The 25,153-nt window shown below is 38.8% G+C and overlaps 1 protein-coding gene across 2 annotated transcripts in view; it reads left to right on the forward strand.

Moving 5' to 3' along the window:
- Nucleotides 1-16,652: 16,652 nt before the first annotated feature.
- Nucleotides 16,653-25,153, forward strand: part of Bmpr1b (bone morphogenetic protein receptor type 1B) — a 78,899-nt gene continuing 70,398 nt past the window's right edge. Inside the window, exon 1 of one of the 2 annotated variants that reach the window (XM_050121778.1) lies at nt 16,653-16,872. The gene's annotated coding sequence lies outside the window, so the exon portion shown is untranslated. The remainder of the gene's footprint in view (nt 16,873-25,153) is intronic. The other variant, XM_050121776.1, reaches the window with a different exon arrangement.

A 25,153-nucleotide genomic window follows, 5' to 3' on the forward strand; every position in this document is an offset into this window, starting at 1 on the left:
CCAGGAATAGTTTGGCCATGTGAGGGATGTTTGGCATTGTCCGATGATTTTTTTTTATTTTTTATTTATTTTTACTGTTGAGAAGCAACTCTGCAGAACCCTGCTGAAGGAGGGCAGAAGTTCTAAACCTGTCCCCTTTCCAAAAGTTATCAGTGCTGCGGGGACAGGGAGACCTCTCTAAGTGATTCTCCCTTCTGAGAAAACACTATTGTACTCATGATCACTGGGTGGCGAAAACACCGCCTGAAGAAGTGTTGTCTATGAAGGGAATGTCATATGTGAGCACCTGTTAAGCTGTGTGTCATTAACAAGAACACATTCCTAATACTTTTTTTTTCCTCGCGGAGTTGTATTTAGAAAAAAAAAATAATCAGTGGAAGGGGAAAATCTCAGATATCGTGGAAATAGCAGTTACAATTCCTTTCTAGGGACTTTTTCATTTCCCACTACTTTTATATGCACAATGGGAGGAAGCACAGAACTGGCTTGGTTTGGGAAGAGTACAGTGTAAGTGCAGCGTTATGTCTTGTTGCAGGCCTTTGTGTGTTGAATCAGGCTTTATATGATTTAATTGCTGTAAAGTAGCTTTATGTGCAGGGCTTTTAAGAGGAGTTTAAACCTGGCAACTAATATAATGGACATAAATGCTATAAAAGTTGTAACCAAAAAATAACAAAGTATTTTATGTATACCCTATACATGACATGTCCATTAGAGATTATAAAAAATATTTCTGTGTCTATAATATGTGAGACTGTAGAATGGACCCCAGTCCTACTGTGAATCTTGGCTGACAAAGTCACAGATGGTTGTTCTTGGGCTGGGCCCCTTCTCAGGTGCCTTTGGCGAAGCAAGCTATTTTTAAGGACCCGTATAAGTGATGGGAAGGGCTTCTTTCACACACACACACACACACACACACACACACACACACACACACACACATATATATCTGAAAATAGCTTGCTAGGTAATGAAGAATAACATGTCAGAAAACAGCTTCGTGTGTTTTCATGTGTGATCCCTGGGAGAGAAGAAATCAGACATACTCCTGGCTCGGGGCGCCCCCGAGAACTTGGATGGCAAGAGGCTTTGTTCACAGGAACACGGAGGCTCATTCAGCTCTGTGGCTGTGGTACATTTTATAAGGAAACCTGTGTCTAAAAATAGATGCTGATTGAAACTTCTTTCAGAGCACAGGGCCATATGTTTTTTAAAGGAACACTTTGTTTAATGGGAAAAAAAATATGAAAACCCTCATTTGGACACAAGGCTTGGTATTAGCTTTTAGAAAATGTCTTTGGGGCAGTTAGGTGAATGTTCCAAATAGGGATTTTCTGAACATAGTAAATAAGTAACTACTTGGCTCTATTATTAGTTCTTATAGTGCTATCAGATTGTGCTTCTCTTTGAACAATTGTGGAAGGCCTTTGCAATCATTTGGCACAGATAACCCCTCCTCCACGAGATTTTGGAAGATGTTCAGTATGAAACATAAGATGTGAAATTGACTTCTATGTGGCCTTTAGTTTTTATGTGTTAATTCTTCTTTGAAGAAGATTTATTCTTAATTATTGTTTATGCCTGTGTGGCTGAGTGTTGGTTTGTGTACACATGTATTGTGCTTGCAGAAGCTAGAGGTAGGGGTTGAATCCACTGGAGCTGGAGTTACTGGCAGTTGTGAGCAGCCTGAAGTGAATGTTGGGATGCCAGCTTGGGTTCTCAGCTAGGGTAGTAACTGTTTAACCATGGTGCTTCTCTCCAGCCCTGCATTTACTTCTATAAAAAGTTCATAGAATATGCCTAGTCCATAATATTAATGTTGTTACATGATGGGAAAAATGTATTTCTGTGACCTTTACAAATTCATGTACCAAGAATCCATTGCATTAATGTAGTTCCTGAAATTTGAGTTTAGAAAAAGACTATTATAGTTCAGTTTTTAATTAAAACTTTATTAAAGCGATGTTAAAATAGTATATTTCTTGAAACTTTTGTTAGTTTAAGTGACCTAGAATGATGTAATATCAAACATATTTTTCTGTCTGTTTGGTTGGAAGAAAGACTTGCAAGCCATGCAACCTTCTCTAACTGGATCTTGAACATGGCAATGGTGATGTCACTGAATATAGGGGTCATGAAATATTGGTAACAGTAAAAGGTTTCTGACTGTGCCAGGCTCAAAATGAGTTCAAAATCAAACATGTAATGAATTCAAGGTATTTCTTTCGGAGTCTGCCACTGCTGTTTCCCGTGACTTCACTGGAGCTGAAACAGGCCCTGTGCACAGAGCAGTATGTACGCTGTCATGTGGGAGTGAGAGTAGGCACCCCTTCAACGGCAGAATTCAAACTCAAGACTTCATGTGCAGGGTTTTCATGCACATACAAAGTATATTCTCCTATAGAAATGGAATTTAATTAAGAAAAAGTTTTAGTATTTCCTAATTTCATTTAAATATCAACCGAACAGAATTAATCAAAGTACATTACAAAGTAACACTTTCTAAATCAGCTCTTTATACCTCTACCACCTTGTTCTATGTGTTTATGAAACTAACTTCTCAGCATTACAAGTATATAATTAAAATACTAACCAATCTTGAAAAAAATGAAAATGCTGACTTCATATCCTGCAGTATCAACTATTCAACCAATCTTTAATTTCTTATGCAAATATGTTCAATTACACTTATCTCATTAGTATACAATTTTCTGTTAATATTTTTAATATTCTGTTGATAGGTGGTAAAATATGTATAGCAAAGAATTTTCTCAAAGTAAGACTCATTATGATTTGTCCTTAGCAAATATTTGCTTTGTGTACCTGTTTTATATTTTTCTCTCTATATACATGGGCCTTGTAAAAGTTTCGCCAGTATAAAGGCATTGCAAATGAGAAAAGTTTAGAAGTCTGTGTTAGAGACTACCAATCGTTTGTGGAAGTTCACCTTAGAGGTAAAGGATGAGGAGCACTCAGGCATTCAGGCCGCATGCTAAAAAAGTTACTGATGATCTCTTTATTCCTGAAATTCAGAGCAAGCTATTTCTTATCCAAGTGCCCATGACCAGGGATGTTTCAGAATTCTTTTGGATTTTGGAACATCTACGTATAGATAAGGACATCTTTTGAGCATGAGAATCATGCCCCAACTTGAAATTTTATTTATGCTTCATGCATACCTCATACATGTAGCCTGAAGGTAATTTTATGCAGTATTTCTTGCACACCTGCATTTGACTCTAGACCATCATAGAATTTCACATGTGGAATTTTCCACCTGTAGTGTCATGTCAGACCTCAAAAAAGGTTTGATTTTGTAACATTTTTGCTTTGGAATGTTCATCTGAAAACCTTAAAATGCAAGGTGAGAGTCTTGTGATTTTATTTATTAAACATTTTCCCCCAGTTTAATTCTTCTTAACGTGAGAATATTTCTCATTGGTAACACGAAGCTCATAGGTCTAAAAATAAACATAAACTTACATCTTTCCCACTTCAACAGGCATCCAGTCCATAGATTTTCTCCATAATTTTCTACCCTTCCCTCATAGACTTCTGTCTTCTCCCACAAGCACGTGCCTGACAAAGAAACTTCTAGTATGGTAAAAATGTTTTATATTTGTATGTTCTTTCCAATTCTTATGTCACAGGGTCTTAAACTTGACTCAGATCTTGAAACAGTGATAACTGGGCTTCATGACTTACTCCTTTTGAAATGTGTTTATATGCATTGTGTAACCTGGTTTGAGGATGTGGTTTAGAAGCATGTGTTCACCCATGAAACTTCTTGTATCAAAGGTATTTTAATACATCAAAGTTTATACACATGTGAGTTAGTATGTAAATTTTAATGTGTGGACTTCAATTTTATGTGACATCAAACAAATTATAACTAGTACTCACTTGTTCAGTGGGGAAGTATTGCAAATCATAAGGGGATTTTGGTTTTATGGCAAAAATTTATGCTTAGGGGGATTAAATGATCTACTCAGAATTTCAGTAGAAATTGGTTCTATGGCCACAAGTCAGTGACACTTTCCAGTAGGCCACATCAGGTATATATTAAAATTATAGGGTGATAGCCCTTAATGATAGTTTTGTTGAATTTAGGAGTACTGGTTCTGTGACTTTGCTCCTGAGGCTCAAACAATTACCTACCAGAACAGTTATAATTCTAGCAGCTAATATATTGAGTTTGTATATACAACTGTATACCGAGTGTGCTGGAAGACCATGCTTTGAGAGAACACTTTCGGCCTGATGATAATTTGACCTGGGGTCTTTGCATTGTTGAATAAATGTGGTGTTTACTTGGATGTAGAGCTAATATATCTTGATATGGTTATGAGCTTGGTTATGAGACCTGAGAAAAAGAAAAGTTCTCAAGAAGGTCCTTGTAGACTCGTGAGAGGAAAAACAGCTATTGTTTAACCTAGTTGTTGAATTCTGAGCAATTACTCCATCACTATGTTTCAGTACCAGTCAGGATAATGAGAAAAAGAAGTTTAGAGTCAACATTTAAATCTTAGTGATTTTCCAACACATTACTGTCTTCATTAGGTTCAGGTGTCCCTTTTTTTTTTTATTAGAATTTGTGATAGAGCTTAGATCAGTCTCATTTCATGGAATGTTTTTCTAGTTGTCCATATATCACAGAATCCTTGATCAAAATAAGAACATGGCTCCTATTTTTGATGTGAATTTGAAGGACGTGCATGATTTTAATAATGCCAAGATGGAAGATATTTCAAATTTGCATAGGTTTTATTGCACTTCTGTGATACACATAAGCTTGTTGTTATGCCAGGGCTGCTTCTCAAATCCATGTGCACAACATGTCTCTGTTCTTTGTGTAGAACTTGGAACACAACTTTATTGGCTTATATGGAAGATCATAATCTCCTAATTTTTCATATTAAGTCATATGTATGATTCAATCTTAAATTACAGCATTCATATGAATACTCCAATTATAGAAAGCTGAAGCCTCAGAATGCAGTTGTAAATCTCTGCCTGTTACAAAACACCTTTGTTTCCTTATGGATTACTCACATTAAACATGAATCTTAATGTTTCCATTTGGTGTCCTAGGCTATCAATATTATCACTAGTATGATTTATTCTCTTGAGGAAAATTTTATCTTAATATTACCATATTTTTGAGACTTCCAGTCTTTTTACTATGTTTATATTGTTTTGGACCAAAGTTGGTAATTATGAGAATTATCTCTAATCATGATTTTTTTATTGTTAAATGTACTATAGTTATTTTTTAAGTCTATACTTTTTAATTAAAAAAAGCTAGAGTTTCCTAAACTGTAATAATTATTTCTTTTACCTGACAGAAACAACTTAGTAGGAGGGATCATTTATTGGTTCATGATTTCAAAGGTATCAATCTATCATGATGGGGAGGTTATAGAGCAGAGCACTGCACATCTACATCAGGGAAACAGACTTGAAGGAACAGGGGACAAGACACCTTCAGGGGCCCACCCTTAATGAGCTACTTCCTCTGCCTATGTCCCAACTCCTAAGGTATCCAGAACTGCCCTAACTATGTAATGCCACATATAGGAAATATTAAATGTGTGCATGTGTGCATGTATCAATAATAAGAGGCTGTGAATTTGAGATAGGGGAGCATATAAGGAATTGGGGGGCAGGAGGGGTGGAAATAATGCCAATATAGTATTCTCATGTCTGAAATTAATCAGAAAAACATTTAATCTTTTAAAATAGGTAAATACCATTCTTAAAGGAAATCAAAGGTTGGTGAGAAGTAGAAATACCAGTCATTTTACGAGTTCCTGTCTTGGAGTTTGAAATGTCAAACCCACTATCTGATTAAGGTGTGGTGGAAAAATGAAAGTTTGTTCGTATGTCATCACAGTGTGCTGAATGCTTTTCTTTAGGGTGAGATTTGGACAGGAGAACTATGCTGGCTTTGTTATGCACTTCTTTTTCTGAACTGGAAGATAAATCTCAAGCCCTCCTGAGGAACCTATTCTAAAAATGCCCACAGTACAGGAAAGTCCCTGTGATGTAGGTAGTACAGGGTAACTATTTAGATGCAATAATCCCAAATTCTCTTGTTAAACACAGGCCAGCATCCTTGGCACTTGGGTTGTCTTTAACTTATCAACTGGGAAATAAATAACCTTAAATAGAATATATTTCTTTTCACTGTCTGTCTTATGTTTATCCCCACACAGAGATAATTAAATTAGTGGGAGGAATGCCTTTGTCTATAGATTCACACATGAAATGTTTGTTGTGTTCTACACATTATTTTTGGTGTTGGTGTTCATAGTCTTTGATCTGCCCATTCGTTTTTCCTGGATAACTTCAACGACACCACAAAGTGTGGCAGAGGTAGCAGACTATTATTTACATGGCTATGCCTAATGAAGATCTCATTAGTGCAGAGGCAACAGAAGGCCCAGGGCATTTCCCTGGGAGGCCAAACAGAATGGTAGGAGACATTCCTAAAAACAAGGCAGAAGGCCCTTCCCCTCTGAGAGCCCATGCTGGAATTAACTGGTGTCATTTTGAAGGAGTGGTCTGCTAATTGGAATCTCTGGATTGTATATAATGCCAACACCTTTCTTTATTATTTATTTCCCCATACGTATAGCTGCATAAGGGGAAATTGCCTGAAAGCGTATGCATGTCTAAGAGGCACTGTTGCAGTTTCATTAACTTCCCAAAGCTGTCTGCGAACTTTAGCAGTTAGTTGGTGTCATTTGTATAATTTCTTTTTGAGGTTGGAAGCCTTGTGTTCATGTACTGCGGTGATGGCCTGCTGAGTAATTGCAAGGTTCATTATACTACCAAGACTGTCAAGGGGTATTTATGGATATCCATGTGCAGTGAACCATTGAACTTGAACTGGTCATTCGCGTCTCCTGTGGCTGGAATTGTGTTTACACTAAGTGGAAGGAGAGGCTTTAATTATGAGATGGGAAAGTGGCAGTGTTATCTACGTTTCTAGTGGCAGATGGACTGAAGACAGGAGCCTTTGCATTTTCACCCTCTGCTATCAAATGACTGCTGATCTTCATTGTCAGGGAAAGTCACTGCACCCCTTTTCCTTTTTAAAATGTATTGTGTGCATTTCTCTTAATGCTTTTCAGTTGAAAGTGACAGAAATCAATCATGCTTGATTTAAGTAGAAATGAAGCTTTTTTCAGAGAATAATTGCTAGGTCATAAACTCTCCAGAAAGATAAGAGAACCAAGCTAGGGAGAGATAAACCCAAGAGGACTAATTAAAGTCCCTTCCTTTAGTAATGTCACAGTTTCTAGAACTTTCCTTGCACATTTCAATTGATGTTACTTTCACTTCATGCTTTATGTCATTCTGGGGACGGGTGTCTTTGCTCTCTAGACATTGAGTGTGATCACTGCTTCCACAATCACCAGTCACAATGAACATACTGAGGTCCCCATGAGTGTGTTCCAACACCTAGGACAAATACACATCACAGAGAGGGTTTCAGTCCTGTTCTCATGTCCTACAAGTGGAAATAAGTATAATGAGTCCCTGGCATTTTTAGCCTTCGTGCTTTCAGAGTTCCTCTTCACTAAACAAAATGTATCCGACATTCAGAAGGATGCTGTAAGGAATGGCAGGAACTATTTCCTGGCAGAGTTCAGATTTGAACTGCTGTAGAAAAAAAATAGGGATATTTATATCTACAGCTGTATTTGAAAATAGGGAGTGCTTATTCAGGAAAAGCTTTAGCTCGGTAGTTAATGTGATGTAAACTTAGTCCCAGGTAGTATAAGGATAGATAGATTCAGATAGTATATATACTTTGAAGTGAAGAGATTTTTAGGAAAGAAACACGATAAACTGTTTTGTGGTAAATGGGAGAAGCAGCTTGGATAAGTAGGTCTTCACCATGAAAATCCCAAGGAAAGCCTTCGAGGAGATGCCTAGAAGGCTTGGATAGTGTTCAATTTACTTTCAAATGACTGAGAATCTTGAGGAGGGGAGTAACCATTGTGCACAGCATTGACCAGTTTGAAAAGCATGAAAATTCAGAAAAGGTGACCCCTGAATCTTATAAAGGGGTAATTCATTAGACTTGCAAAGGAAGAAACCAGAGGACAAGTAGGACTTGCAAGGGAAAAGTAATTGAGATATGAATAATTACTGACACAAAGGCTTGGGACTTGACAAAGGAATGCCAGAGACGGGGCAAGCACTTCCTATATTACTGTGTCTGAATGCTTTTGGCATTCTTATCTTCCATTGAGGTTGGATGGAGATGTATTGCAAACAATAAAAAATATCAAAAATATGTTGCATGGTGGTTAGAGGTTTTATGCTGTGGAAAACAACAGCAAAGCAGAGAAGGAGGTTTAAAGTCTGGGTAGAGAATGGTTGTAGTGACACATGGTGGTAGAATGGTAGGCCTCAGGACAAAGGTCATATTGAAATCAAGATTTGGCAGAGATGAGAAGAAAACTAGATGGTCTGGAAATAGAGTTTTAGGCTGAGGAATTCGACGTCACAGAGCTTTGAGGGATGCATTTGATGAGAGGAAGAAGTAAGGCCATGGGGAGCAGCCTTCACTGTGGCAGGCAGCAGAGGACTTTACAAGGCCATCCTAAGTAGTTGTGGTAGGATCTCATCTCTGATGTTGTATGTAGCTCAACGTGAAGTTATTGTAAACAAACAAATTAGAAAAGCTTCAAATTCCATGCCCCTATACTGTTTCTAGAAAATGATAGGGCAAAGATCAACCCACAGAGATGGTGTTGTATGGCAGCTAGAAAACAAGGTCAAGGGCTGTGACTAAGTTCATAGAGCAAAGTAGACATGCTTGTTCTGTGTCAGTTTCTACTCCTATATATTTCATTCCATCCGAAAAGAACTATATTTTAAGCAAGTAAATCCTGAGCAGCTAGCCCTGTTGGACTGCTTCTGTGTTCTTATTTCTTTACACATCCTTGGAGGAGGTGCTAATGACATGTGCTGCGCACCGTGAAGAGTTTCCACCCTAAACCTCCAAGAGACCTCCGATGGTAATGGTTTAGATCACGTGACTGTCTTAATAGGCCTTAAATCGTCTGGATAAATACAGGGTTTACTCATTTTGGTTAGGGTTGCATTTGAATGTTTCATTTGGCAAAATCCTTAGGCTAACTCATTGCATGGCAAAGTTTTCGCTTTCTGACTGGGTATTTGGCCTTCAGCGTCTGAGCTGCCTGGAATCCTGACTGCAGTGAAAGCTAGAGCAAGCTGTTCTGATAAGGGAATGACTGTGTAATGTGGTGCTTACAAGACAGGAATGGGGCTTCAGTTTCTTGTCTTTCCCCAAGACACTTAAAGATTGGATTTCATGGCGATGGATCTCTTGTTATATCTGATGCCATTTGCCCTGGATTTCTTTTTCCTTAGTTCCATAATGCAAGGATTTTGTTTGACCATTTTATTTCATCTTGTTTTTCCCCCGAGCCTGCACTGCTGCCCCCTACCTTCGGTCACACAAATCTTATCTCAAGGAGGAAAAGAGCACGCTCCCCAAATCCTGTGTACCTCAGGCTCCTTTGAAAACTGAGGCTGATTGAATGGCTAAAGAGAAAGTGGGGAAGGGTGTTTCCAGAAGATGTCTCCAGACGAAAGATAATACAAGCATTTTCTTCGGATTATTTTGTAAAATAACTCACATGTTATAGAGAAGAGTTCCAGCTCTAAATGAATCTGACTCCTCTGACCCCTTGTTTCACCACTGTGGATTCCAGGGGATTTGGTGTAAACCTCCCAGTCCATACAATCACCTAACCGTTCTTTTCCCCAGATCTTAGACGTTCTATTGGTTATGCTCCATTATTGGATCTCCCCAGCTTCCCAGAGTGCCTGAGACCTCCACGTACTGAAGAGACGATTTCTGCTTCAGATACTTTTGGAGAACGTCTAGTGTAGTGGTCCTTACCTGTGAATCATGGGTTCTGAGTTTGTTGCTTATTTGCAGACCCCATTTGTTTAATCCCAATGTTCTCATCTGTAAATGGAAGCATGGTTGCCTACCACACATGGTGAGGACTAGACATGGAAGTCTATTAGGGATAGAATATGGGGCCTGACAAATAACTGGGGCTCCCCATAAAATACACCATGACGATCACACGATGGTCCTTCACGTATTACATTGATTGGGAAAATGTAAACTCATCTTTCCTAAGTTTTTTGCTTCTAGGCTCTTGCCAAGTTACTAGAAAATAATTTTATCCTCAGGAATTAATGTAAAAATGATCTCAGATAGCATCTCTTACTTGGTTCTCTATGATCAGGGTGCAAATTTGCCCTCATAGTCTGTTTCTAGATTAACACTGATGGGAAATGGTAGATTAAATACATGGACTGTGCATTGTAGAAACATCCCAGAGGCTGGCTGTTTCTTCTGTAGCATTTTTCTTAACAAATTAGTTCAATTAATTGTATTTGGTAGTCTTATCATTTTAGTTACCTTTCATTTTCTTTCCATTTTTCAAATGTCCATTGCTTTGTTTACTTATATATAGCTGTTTAAACCATGTGTGTGTTGGAGTGGGGGTTCACAGGTCATGCATATTCATAGCATGACATTAGTTTTCAAAAAGTAGTTTACACTCCCTAGGTAAGTGATTTGGGTTTGAGATACCATTCTATCACTGACTTCTCTGAGGCATCTTGCCTTGAGGAGTTTGCTTGTGCTGCTGATGAAATTATTTTCTGGCAGTATCTATATATTACAGAGCACAATCTGGGACTCATTTGTTCTTTTCAGAATTTCCCTCACATCCTGTTAGTGAGTTATGTGTGTATGTGTGGTGATGGGGTACAATGGGAGAAGAACAATAGTGTAGTCTGTAACAGGGTGTATTGTAACCGGTTCGTACCACTATAGCTTTCTAATGTTCATGACAGTGTTTGTATTAAATGGAAAACAATTCAGACCATGGACTGCTGACCCAGTTTATATTAAGGTGTATGTCCTCAGTGTTTCGTGAAAGTGTGTTTTCTCGGTTACCTATGTGAATGTCTTAGAGACCTTTTAAGTACAGTTTTTCTAAATGAAAATTTCCACTTTGTTTTTGAAATATATTCTAGGTAAAATGTTTTAAGGGAGAGAAACATCTGCTAAGGCTGTTGAGACTTAGTTTACAGTAAGAGTTTTGAGATTTTTAAAGACGGGACAAAATCTGGTTGTCTGTTTCTATTTGTGTGTGGGGTTTTTGTTGTTGCTAATGGTAACTATAGAGAATTATTTTAAACAGTAGCCGTTAATAACAATACTCCTCCTAAATGTAGTGTGGAATAACTTTAAACTGTGTTAAGTCTGCCTTGTCCCCCTTCCTCTGCTTGAGTAAATGGAAGAAATGTTTCCAGGCTCCATGCTGTGAGTTTGATTGATGTCCAGAACATCTGAAGGACTTTTGTGTCCTGCCTGCTCTCCGTGAGTTCATAATGTGTGAATACATAAAGAAGGTCAGCCCTTATCACATGTAATGGAGGCCGGAACGCAGATCTGCTGTGACAGTCGGATCCTGTAACTAAGGGCACAAATCATCCCTGCACAGCTTAGACAACTTGTGGGATCTTTTGCTCTCTTCTTTTTACCCCTTCCCACTCAGGGGGACCTTGGCAGCGCACTGAAAGCGGAGTGAGGACGTGCTCAGAATAATGCCACTCTTGCGAGGGAGGAAGGGATTGTCTATTTGTCATGATGTGATGGGCGGTCTTTCATTGAGCAGCCAAAGGCAGCTCCGGGTTGTTCGTGACTAGTGGTGTGGAATGCTGCAAATTAGGACAGGGCAGGGAGGCGGGAGGCCTGAGAGACAGTCAGAGATGTGTTCTTTACAAACTCCAAAGTCAGGGAAAATGATTTTTGTACCTTGAGTTGCTTTCCATTCCCTCTCATGGTAGGATATTAATAGTTTCTTTTTTAAATGTCAATTAAATGATTACTTAAGAATCAGAATAATGCTATGTGTTACCAGTACAGGCTAGAAGGTGACACATATACAAGTGTTATACAAAAATTTAGGGAATAGTAGGGGTCAAAAATGTTCTAGCTTCTAAAAGGAAGATAGACATTTCTATGGCTCTGATGCCCCTGTGCACTGGAAATTATAGTGAGGAATCAATCACATTACAAGTAACATTAGTATGGATGTTCAGATAATAATTACAGTAGCATGCACCTTATTGTTTCTGCTAAGTATAATGAAAGATTTTGTTAGCATTCTTGTAGATAGAAGAAAATATCATTCATCTTATTTCCAAATCATCGGTAGTTTGCTTCAAATAGTTAATCATCTACAAGATATAGTAGTTGCTGCCAGTTTGTGCATCAGAGAAACGGAGAAGGGGCCACAGTGACGCCTGTAGTTATGCAAACATTCCTTTTCCAAACACATAGGATGAAACCAAAACTTCTACTTTAGGATACAAGCAAGGCACTTCTGGCTTCTAACTTATTTTCCCAGCCTCTTAGTTGCCACTCCCCTCCCCCAGTCTTTGGAACTTTGGACTTACTCAGTTTCTCATGCCTCCTTCAAACATGACTTCTAACATTTATTCATAAATGTATGTGATGTGGTTGATTTTCTCTGAACAAGGATTCTTTGCATTGGAAATATATGTGAAGATATAGTTTTATGTTTTAACTTTACCTTATTCGTGTATGTGTGTGCATTCATTCATTTAGAAATATTTATGTGCGAGCCAGGGCGGTGTGTGCGTGCATGTGTGTGTTCCTGTGTGTGGAGATCAGCGTCAGCTGCCTTCTTCCACTTCTGTCTGCCGGTGGGTTTTAGATTTCAGCCGTCTCTGCCTCCTCTGCTCCTAGCTTTAGAATTACAGATAGATGCATGCTACTGTGTCAAGTTGAGGAGCAAAACTCGGGGCCTCTTGCTTGTGTTGTGGTACAAGCAGTTCACCAACTTCCCAGTCCCTGGAGACCTAGTTCTAAAGTCTGTCTTTTGTAAGTACAGCCCTGTCCTCAGGCACCATGAATTTGTGTTGTATAGCTCTTGCTGGTGTCTTCTCCACCCATTAGAGGATAAGGCTAGCTCTTTCCCAAAGGTAGGTATTGCCTCTTTTTATTCTCCTAACATACTAGGCAAAGGCATATCCCCCAACACACACACACACACACACACACACACACACACAAATAAAAGTCCCCAGCAAAATGTGAGCTATCATGTTACATCATATATGTAACATAATCAGGAAGATAGGATTTCCAGGTGAAAATAAACCACAAATTGAAATTGGTAATAAGGTAATCTCAATTTATGAATACTCTACTTCAAGCCTATGGATATTTAATGGACTAAGCTGAAATAAAGAAGGATCTCTCCCATGTATAATTGGAATTATTCTAAAGCTTGATTTTAAAATAAGACATATTTTGTGCTGTTTTAATAATGACCTCAGTTGTCACAAGACTAGTGTGCCCGGTGCAACTTGTGCTTTGCTCTATTCAAAGAGGGTAATGAAAGTTCTCCCATCAGTGGGCAGGAGGATGATTCGTGAGAATTCTCAGGACACTGCCGCTCTGCCCTGATGTCTTCCTGTGTTCATACTGGACTCGGGAATGTGTCCTAATGCACTGGCTCGCTATTAGTAACAGTTGTCACAGCTGACCCGCAAGCTCACTGCTCCTGGGTGTTTAAACAGTTCCTCTGGGGTGCGCAGATAGCACAGCCTTACTTGCCCTGTTAGAGTGCAGGGATGCCATATGTTTAGTGTGTCCTTCTGTGTAGGGATTCTGCAGATGTGTCGGATGACACCCCCTCATGGTGGCAGTGCTAACCCCGTGCCTCTTCTTGCTTTTCTCTGAGGTGTCCAGTGTCAAATGAGACCTTACAAATAATCTTTCCCTCTGGAGCGTCTATCCAAACCTCACTGACTGCAGAGTAAAGTCGCTTTTGTTCAGTAGAAGCTGAAGGACATCTAACACAGAAGCCACTAATAGTTGTTGTGATGGCGTTATCAGAAAGTTTGCAGAGAAGTCGTCACCTGCATGCTGCCAATGGCTGTCAGCGCCACCATTAGAGAAGAGGGTGAATCTGGCGTGAGCCATGGGAAGATTGGTATAGAAAATGCTTAATCCATTGAGCTTTGCAAACTAAAATGTGAACTCTGAGGAAATGGGGGAGAATGGCTTAAATTATATAAAAGTCTAAAGGTTTTGTTGGGCCAGAAACGTGGGTGAATCATTAGATTTTTCTTTGCTCCTCTTAGTCTAGGGCCTGATTGTATATGTTAAGGAACATCCTTGTTGACACGCAACACATGGAAAGCTTCGTAGACGGGAAGATTTAGTGTGAGGTGTGTGTGGTTTTTTTTTTTTTTTTAGTATTTCAATATGAAATCCACAGTAACAAAATCTTGATGAAATAAAAACTTCGCTTTTTTTAAATCTGATTATCATTTCTTCCCGCACAGAAATTGAGGGTATCCTACACCCAGAATCCCGACCTTTTTATTCTCTTCATCAAGCCACTCAACTGCTCAGAAGCTGTTAATATATAGACTCAACTTTGTAACCCACATTCAAAGCCCTGCTCGTTCTGGTTCCACTCTGTCTGGCTTTTCTCTCCAACCACTTTTGAATAGGAGCTGCCCGTTCCCGTAAGGCTTGTGCCCATGCAGCCTCACAAAGGAAATGCTATTCTTAACTCGAGTCTTGCTCACTTAATTTCTCTCTCTCTGGCTCCTCCGCCGCTGCGTATACCCTGTTCATCCATCAGTATCTAGCTCGCTGACTTTCAGCCCACCCCAATCCATCCCTCCACTCTGAATGTCTATGAATGTTAGTGTGCTGGCGGGGGAGGGGATTTGTCTTAAAATGCTTCACATTTCCCCTGATCTTATTCATAGATCTTATTTTCCCATGGTGTTGAGTGCTTCATTGGTGTATCTACTTCAGCTAGCGTTTAATTCTAAGTCAGACATAGCTGCTAGTATAAATTGGGCTTTAATTCACCAATGGGGGCCTGGCGGGGGAGAGAAAGTTGTTTATGCTCTGAAGAAGTCCTCTTTGCCCTTTTTTTTGGGGGGGGAACTGTGACAATGGAGCTGTCCCCCCACATTTCAGCCATTCAGTCACTGCCCAAAGCTTCGGCTAAGCTCCAGACTGGCAGCAGACCCACAGGGCAATGTGGCTCTGAGCCCAACAGAGAAGGTTTGAAGAGATTCCACTGTGTGTGTGTGTGTGTCTGTGTGCGTGTTGTCTGCTTCCCCTTCTTTCCTGAATGTCTCCAGTCATGTGCATGCTCACATACACATATGTGATATATTGGGGTTTTATTCACTCCCTGTTACCCCCTCGTAACTCTTCCTTTTACCACAAACTTCCCACCTAGTCCTCCAGCAGCCACAAAGTGAAAGAAAATGACACCCCTCCTCCAGCCACACTCATGAGTTCTCAGGAAGGGATTGGATAAATGACAGTTTTTGTTTTAAACTTTCTTCGTAAAGTATCAAAGAAACATATCACGGTGGCGTCTTAGATGATCGGTTGAAGTCTGCTCACTTGTCCTTCTTCTGTGTGGTGTGGTGATTGGAGGCTGTTTGGCTTCTCTGTCAGTCGTCATGATATCAGAGGATGCCAAGCGTCTCTGTCGCTCTTCACCTTCCTGTTTCAGACAGGGCCTCTCACTGAGCTGAGGTTAACCAGGGCAGCTGGTCAGAGAAACCAGGGGTTCGATCTCTCTGCCCAGCCTCTGCCTAAGTGCTGGACCATAAGTAGCTGTGACCAAGCCTGGTTTTTATTTGGGTGGGAGGATTTGAACTCAGGTCCTTTTACCTTTTACTCACAGTTCTTACCCAGGGGACAATTTCCCAGCTCTTCTTATAAGTCCCAGTCAGGTAAAGTGATGAGGATTTAGTAAGCACTCTGGTGTACCTACCTACCTGCAATAATATTGCAGACTCCAGGGCTCTGACAGTTCCTGTATAAATCTTGGTTTTATTAACAGTCCCAGAACAAAAGAAAACAAACAAGACTCTCTCTCTCTCTAAACCTCTCTGTGGGAAGTTTATTCAGCCTCCTGGAAAAACGAGTATTTATAAAAATATAATGTTCTGCAGTTAAAATGAAAAAGAAAATTAAAGAATTAACAGATTTATTTTTGGTAATATAATGAAACAATAGCCATTTAGAGAAAATTGACAAATAAGTAGGCAGCCAGAGTATGGCAGTATTGGCTAGGTATCCTTCCTATGGGACCCTTTTCCTGTTTGTGGGTTGGATTCCAAGTCATTTGCTCTACTATTTAAATGTTGACGTACTGTGAGAAAACTGAGGGAAAGAATCATCTTCCAAGAAAAGAACACTATTATTTCCTCTTGTCTTCACATTTTTTATTTTCAAATGTGACTCTTCTTAGTTAGAAAAAAAGTGTGGCTGAGAAGCAAACTTTTTTTTTTTTTTTTTTTTGTGACAGCAAAAACTTTGGTATGGCCCGCTATGGCTTCTCTCCTTGTTGCCTGAGCCAGGGACTCTGGTGCTGCCTGAGCAGGGTGGAGCCTCTTGTGCACTGGCCCTGTGTGGGCGTCTGGGTCAAACTCTTTTCTTTAGAAAACAATCGGGGAGGGGTCCTTTCGGCCTTTGTTGTCCTCTCCAGGAGGTGATGCAGAAAGTCTGTGATGACAAAACCAGTTTGTAACAGGCTTGTCTTTGGGTCTCTCTCGGCTTACTAGCCGGCTTGAAGGGACACCTAGCATCCGCAGAGACCGGTCAAGAAGCTGCAGGCAGAGCACGCAGGTCGCAGCGGCTGCTCTCCTGCAGTGGGCTGGCTCCCAGATCTAGACAGGCAGCTGCTCCGTTCCTTGATCATTCTACAGCCTTTGCCTAGGAGGGTAAGATCGTTGTCTCACACCGCGGTGCTGGCAGGGGCTGAGTTCATGTGTGATTTCAGGGCTTTATCACACGGAAGGAGAGAAGTTCAGTGGCCAAAACTTCTCATTCCCATCCTCCAACTGCTCTGAGTTTCTACTCCTTTCTCTCTCTGGCATAACTCTCTAGAATAATTTATTAGGATAACTGTAAAGTGATTTAAAATTTCTCTTTTTTTTCCTAACAATAATTAATCTCAGTCCAGTTTGGAACTTCGAGTATGAAGTTGCTAATATTCATCAAACTATGAAATTTTGTATATGAAGAAGTTAAGACCATGACGGCATTAATAAACCTTGTTTTGACATTATAATTTGAATTCTGTTAGAATCTGTAGATGGAGGCATTCTACTTGAAGGCCAGGATAATTTTTGTGTGGATGCATTAAGTAAATCTTTAACTTTACAATTTAAAGTTACAGTTTGTGAATGTGTGAAATATTTTTCTGCATTTGAAAACAGGGGTTTGAAATTTAATAATTCAACCAGAATTGTTCTTACATCAAGGTGACGAAAATATATTAATTTTAAAAAATGTTTTAATTGTTTGAATGAAAGAATCATAATTTTAAGAGTGAATAAACTTTTTAAGTTAGAAGGAAGGCAACTTGAGGAACATGAGATACTTTTCTGTGGTGGTGACAGGGTGTGTTTCAAGTTTGTGCATGTGTATTTGTGCATGTATACATATAAGTATGTATCTGTGTACATGTGTGTATAAGTATGTATCTGTGTGCATGTGTGTTTGTATAAGTATGTATCTGTGTGCATGTGTGTTTGTATAAGTATGTATCTGTGTGCATGTGTATTTGTGCTTCTACTCATTTATCTTGCAGCACAGTAACTGAGGGTATAGACCCTAGGTCTAGCATGCCTCCCTTTGAAACTTAGCTCTACCACATCTTGGATATGACTGTATCAAATAGTGAACTATGATGTCTCAGTTTTCTCTGCCTTAAAGTGGGGCTAATAATTATATTTCCCACACGATTGGTTTAATTACTGAGTGGGCATGTGCAATCATTTAGAGTAATACTCAAGGTATAATAGTTCCAGGAGTTTTATAAATACCAAATTCATCATTAGTAATTAGTTTATACAAGAATAGGGAGTTATGTTGGAAATGGGAAAAATTTTAAATTGTGAAAACCAAATTATGAAGAATCTTAGTGTTACATGCCAAATTCTGACTGATATTTCCAGATTCATCATCAACTAGCTTTAACCTCTTATGATGAACATTGTATAAAATAAACTTCATTTTACTAATGGTTTTGCCTAGATGAATATATAGATTGAGATAAAGGTTGTAAATTTAAACATTGAAAAACTACCAAACTTTGACTGCTAAATTTCAAAGTTTATTGACAACTTAAATGTTTTATAGTAATTAACTGTGCAGTAGTTTGATAATAAAGACATCTCACACACACAAACTGCTGTGAAGCACAGATCCATGCAGTGGTGGTCATGACTCTGAAGCCAGCAGCAAAGCCAAAATGAATATGCTGAATCTTAAAACCTCGTTTAAAGTGTTTCAGAAGGATGGAGGTGATATCTGAAAAGTATGAGCCCTAAAAGATGTGTACAGCCTTGCTGCTTTACTCAAAGTGATCCCGAATTGTGTAAAGGCAAAGTAAGTAAAAGGGAGAACTCTTCTGTACTTAGGACAGTGGTATGGATGGCCTGTGTGTAAGGTAACTGACCAACTTGGATCTTTCCACTACCTAAATCTTACCTCAAATATTCCACTTGAGCCGACAGAGGTTTAAAAAAAAAAAGTGAAGCAAGAATAGTTCTTGAGGGAGATTTTGAATGTCATGGCTTTTACATTAGGATACTAACTGTTTTAGAAGTGAAATTTTGAAAGCTAGTAGGTGTTGTGATATTGCTTTCCTAAGAGTGAAGATATGACCCTTAATGGGAAAATCTGTAGTGTTCATTAATTCTTCAAACAGATTTAAAGTGGAAAACACACACACACACAAACACACATACATACACACACACATCTTGACATTAGTTATGAAAACATGCTAGAGGACTGTTTACACCATAAAGAATGCTACAGCATATAGACGGTATTAAAATTATATTTTGGCATCTAACACTGAATTCTGATAGCTTGTCCCCTATACAACCATGATGTGGTTTTATATCAGTAAAATTAAACCAACAGTGGTATTTATATTTAATTCCAGAGAGTGATTATGTTAAAAAAATAGAGGCAAAATAGGAAGTAGGAATTATATTTTTTAAATACAAAATATTCCCAATCCTAATGAGCAAAAATAGATCTTGGTCTCCAAGGTCCCTATAACTTTTTATATCCCAGATTTTACATCCTGTTTCTTCACTTCCAGGCAATTTTATACAGTTTCCTAGTGTAACATATTTGTAGCTGACCTTGCTGGCACTTGTATATAGTCTGAAAATCTATTATGAAACATTTAAGCAAACTTGAGGGAAATAGAGCATCTATTAGTTGGAAGGCAATGACAATGGCCGTGCCCATGTGGTCTCAGACTAGATATAATGCTGCTGGGGACCAAGTTTTGGTAATATTTTAAGTGAAAAATGATCCTTGTTACCATATGGCGAAATACGGTGCAAAATCTGAACTGTTAGACCGACACAGCTGTCACATACATGCATGTGTTTAAAGTGTTCTCTACTGGAGCTATTATGTGGCATTTCCAGAGATTAATCTGGGGCTATTAGTTGGCAGGAACTGCGAGTTGTGGTGGAGATCACAGATGGGTGTAACATGATCTCTGTGGTAATTTACCTGGGAGGAAAGTGACCAAACTAGGGTTTTCAACCTAAACTGTCCAGCATGGACTGGTTAAACAACTGTTAGCTATAGATTCAAGTGATCTAGTTTTATCTTTCCATGAAAAGGTAGTCTTAAAAAGGGCTGACGACCATACATGTTTTATGTGTATGCATGTCTGGGCATCCATAATTTTAAACTTTAAGTTACAACCATGTGAAAGCCTTTGGGAGACTAATAGCATTAGGTACGTTAGAGCGCCATTTTATCCTCTGTAAGCCAGTGAGTGCAAAGAGGCACCTTACAAAACCCTTATCTATGGAGATCTTTCAGGAGCAAGTCAATGGGGATACTTTTCCACAACTTCTCAAACGTATATTTATTTTAAAAATTCATAGAAAAAAATGGAAGATGTTTTCAATAAATAAAAGCAAAAATAGCTAACTGTACAAATTATCTTAATCTGCTCTATTTTCTGTTGGTCTGATTTTCTTCTGCTTTGGTCTATATGAACTCTTAGCATCTGCTTCTGTTCTCTTCTGTAAGTAGTTATTTTGTAACTTGAATAGATCTATGTTTTTTTAAAAAATAGTATTGAAACACACACAGTGATTTTGTGACTCTGCACTAAGAATAATGTTGTTGATGTTCTAACATCCTCCACCATTCTGTAACTCTGAGAGCAAGGTATGGCTTAGGAAGAACTCATTTTCTCAGTTGCTATCTTTGGTCACATTCTTTAGTCTCCATATACCATGACATAACTGGGCTGGGGAGATGGTTACTGGGTAATTGCTTGCTGAGCAAGCATGGGAATCTGATTGACACCTCAGAACCCACATAAAAGATGAACATGATTGCACAGGTTTATGATCACATTGCAGGGGAGGAAGAGATAGGGTCACAGGGCTTACTGGCCAGCTAGCTTTGTCTACTGAATGACAGTGATACACCCAGACAGGGAAGATGGTGCCTGTGGGATAAGCCTGAGATTGACATCTGTCCTGCACATGTAAAAACACACTTGCACATGCCCCTAAATTCACATGTACCCTTAAAAACACACATTCACACATATACATACATATACTTACTACATTATTTGTGGGATTTTTTTTGGTTATAAAGAACAAATATTTTAGTAGAGAAGAAAAGTTGAATGTAGACATGGGTAACACCAAAAGGGAGTTTACAGCTTTTCAGGTAGACCAGAAGGCCCACAATTCATCTTTAGACTGTAGCTGTTTTTTTACTAGCTGGGCATTGGACTCCTTGACTTTTCATTGCCTACCTGTTCACCAAATACTAAAATCCAGACCCCTTTCTGACTCAAGTATTTCTGGAATACTGTTTTCATAACCTGGAAAGTTCTTTCCATTTCTGCTCTGCCCATTTCTGTTTGCTTAACTGTCATCTTGTTAAAATTTTTCTGCACAGTCAAAATTAAATTTCATATTGTCTGTCGCTGTAGGTTTCTATTTCCTTTTAACATATGATTTATCATTCAATATGATTCACTTGGTAGAAGATTACACCTCAGAGGAAAAGCTGTGTCCTGCATTCATTGCTGCCTCCTTAGTGCATAGCATCTACATGCATGGTGTAGAGAGGCATTTGCCTTGCTGGATGTCCTGATTTCCCTTGTGGCTTACATTGTTGAGAGGCATTGGTACTGCAAGACATTTTGGGGTGGGGGAACTTGTATCTGCAGAGTTAACTGATAAATATTTCAATGTCTTGTATTTTTAACATCTGGAGAGAGAAATTTGTTAATCTACTGACCTTAGAATAGTCAAATGAACCCAGCTCGAATATTTACCACCTATTACCAAGATAGTCTGGCAGTAACGGGCACTGTGGACAGATACAGTTGTGAAAGAAGCTTTAGTTTTAACTCAGAATCAGAAACATTTAGGGTTTAGAGGAAGATCTTTTGACTAGCATGCTGTAGTCCCTAGGGGCTATCTCCAGCATTTCAAAAAGTGTTATTTAATGTAAGTGTCATTGTCACTATGAATGTTCCCAGAATCCCCTGTTGATGGTGGATTGCTGTTAGCTACTAAGTAGTGTAATTATTAAGTATATTTTAAAAATTAATAGTTCTTACTAGAATTTAATTAGAAAAGGACTAATAGTTAATGCTATCACAATTCAATGGTTTCTACAGAATTGTCTTGACAGGTGTATAGTATGTTAATTTTTTGTTCTTTAAAAACAAGATGAAATTCTAGACGCTGAGGTGGTGAAAAGAACGGCCCTTGAGCCACAGCAGTGAGGTGGCTGTGAGAAACAATGGTTCTGTCAGGTTGGTAGATCCAAATTTATTCCTCGAGTAAAGCAGTAGTTCCATACTTGTTGTCTCAGGAAACACGTTATATACTTGGCATTTGTAATCCCTGAGCAGGCTCTGAATGGCCTTGTATATCCCTCATCTGAGCAGAGTCTGGGTATGTAGTGCCTGAAACTACTTCTCATACCACCTTTGGTCCAGGTGAAAATTAGCAAACCTTCTAAGTTAGAAATGACTTTTCTCCAATTAATTCTTCCCTTTAAGTATTTGTTCCACACCGTATCCCATAATCATCTTCATATATTTTTGATATTTAAGTGGAAGTTTTATGTGTGCAGAAATTATGACATAGACTATGCTTGTATTAACCATAGAACCTCAACAATATGGGGCCATGATTAATACGAGCATTAGCCACAAGCGAGACAACAGAACATGGCAGAATAAATAAATATATTTCTTTGTTTTTAAATATTTATATTATTTATTTATTATGTATACAATATTCTGTCTGTGTGTATGCCTGCAGGCTGGAAGAGGGCACCAGACCTCTTTACAGATGGTTGTGAGCCACCATGTGGTTGCCGGGAATTGAACTCAGGACCTTTGGAAGAGCAGGCAATGCTCTTAACCACTGAGCCATCTCTCCAGCCCCCAAATAAATATATTTCTATTTCTGTCAAGATTCAAATATAAAGTAAGACAAGGTTTTTGCAAACTAAAAAATTACCTTTCTTTTTCTATGTTTATAGAACTATTCAATTGTAAAATTGAATAATGTAAACATATTCTCTCTAGTGATAACCTATGGCTTCTCTCTAACAGATTACTTTTTTATCCAAAGTGAAAAATTAGATCAATATTTTAAATGACACTTACTTTCTTCAAGGCAAAAGGATAAGAACTTGCTGCTGTGTGGTTATGTTTTACTTTAGTGATTACCCAAGTGGAGCACATGCTAAGCAGCACATTTACCGTTAATTTGCGTGGATTGTTGTTCCATTGCAAAGCAACAGTCTTCTTATGTGTCTGTTATGAAAGGAAAAAACCCCACAAAACTGATGTTATATGTATAAAACTTGTATTTACCCATGCAATACTGGGGCTATTTTTGCAGCTCTTTGTAGGAATATCTGAGTGGTTCTAGATGTGCCTTGCTGTTGAATTCAGGTGAACGGTGACCTGGACACTGCCTGAGAGGAGCTCCAGGTGACACAGTCACGAAGTAGGCCATGTGGCACTTAGTTTGGGCTTCTGACAAATTGCCTTTTAATATCACACTCTTTGTTCTATGTATTATACATATCCATACACGTGTTTCTTATACATATGTTTTTATAGGATTGCTAGAGTTTATTGAAATCAGACAATATCAGTAAATAGTTCCTACTTAATTTCCTATGCCCTGAGTGAAAACATGCTATGAGGTCTGGATGGCAAGAGAAAAGAGCATAAATCACAATTTCTTCACAGATATATGGCATGCCTTCAATTGTTTTTGGCTTGGATTTTGTGAGTATACACGAAGCAGTTTATTCCTAACACAAGCAATTTACTGGCAATTATGTGTGTTGTTAATCTATACTACTTAGCCTTTCCAGTGAAAAATGTAATTTTCTGTGTTTTTTTAAAAATAGACTTAATGACAAACATCTTGCAAATTAGATTTTCATATATTTCATCTCCCTCTTATGCTCAATTTAATCTATCAAAGCCACACATTGTTGAAGACATCTGGTATTGAGCTTAAGCAGCTGGATTTCATTTGTAAAGGTTTTAAGCAAATTTTGGTACTTGCCAACAATAATACAACAGTTGGCCAGTGTATTTTCTTTGTGGCAGCTTTGTTCAAACTGGCAGAGGAACCCTGAGTTCAGAAGCAGGTGATTTTCTGCCCCTTTCTGCCCTACCTAGTGGAAGGCGAAGCTTTCTCAGATGATTCTCTGTTTCCTCAGGGGCTGTGCACGAGCACTTGAAGTAGATAGACACATCTGTGCGTGTGTGTGTGTGTGTGTGTGTGTGTGTGTGTATGCACATATATCTGTTAAAACAGGGAAGAGAAGTGGCAATGACTACCTGGAATTGTCTCATTCCATTGTCTCCTGGCAAAGGCTTCCTACAGTGGCTATGGAGAAGGAATAGGCGCTGAGCCATGGGCAGCCAGCTGGGTACCTAGGAGCACAGACTGTGGGCTCTCACAGCAGGATTATTTGTTTCTTGCCTCAGAATCACCATAGATCATCCAGATATAGGCGCCAGCACTCCATCTCAAATCTATGAAGCAAATATCTGAGAGCTAGCTCTGGGTAGCACCAATGTAATAAATAACCTCTCTCAGGATCTCACACACACACTGTAATGAGATTTTGTCCATTCATTGTGGCACAAATAATCTCTAGATGTTTCCCCACCCCCTTTCCAAGAGAAGTAACTGTTTTGTTTACATGTATTTGAAAGGAATAAAATTTATATGAAAAGCAACTTACCCAGATGACAGTGATTTTTATAAAATATAAGTATTACCTATTGTTTGATTTAAAAAAAAACCAGCTCTTCACAGTCATTGAAATATCATCCCCAGTGATGAAGGTGTGGGCAGCAAGGATTATAGTTCATTTGAAAAAATTCATTATGATCTGAGGGATTTCTGAGATAGTGAAATTAAATGGGAATCCAAGAGTTCTTGTTCTCTCTCTCTCTCTCTCTCTCTCTCTCTCTCTCTCTCTCTCTCTCTCTCTCTCGTGTGTATAAAGTCATAGATACATGTATATCTATATAGATATAGATACATATATAAAATAGGTTTCTTTCTCCTGATAATCATTAAACACTTCTTTGGCTTGGGGAGCTGTCCTCAGGGTTTAACTACCTTCAGAAAGTACCGAATTGTCGATGCCTCCAGCCCTGTGCCCACCCTAGTCACATTAAACATGTTCCCAATGAAAATGATTTATGTGTTTGTCACTGTCTAGCAGTGCTGAGGACTGTTCTGGGAAGGCACCAAGTCGTAACTCTCTTCTACTGGAAAAGTCCTGTGCTGGAATTTCTACTACCTTAGCTGAGTATTGTTTTGCTGGTTCTGAGTCCAGGGTTGAGTTTTCCAGACAAACACTTCTGAGTTCCAGGGCAATATGGAAACACAGCCGGGGAGTGTGTGTGTGGATGTGAGGTTTGTCTCTTTG

Source organism: Alexandromys fortis, unplaced genomic scaffold, assembly GCF_014885135.2.
Source record: "Alexandromys fortis isolate MF-2015 unplaced genomic scaffold, M_Fortis_MF-2015_v1.1 scaffold_196, whole genome shotgun sequence".
In the NCBI taxonomy this organism is placed as follows: Eukaryota; Metazoa; Chordata; class Mammalia; order Rodentia; family Cricetidae; genus Alexandromys; species Alexandromys fortis.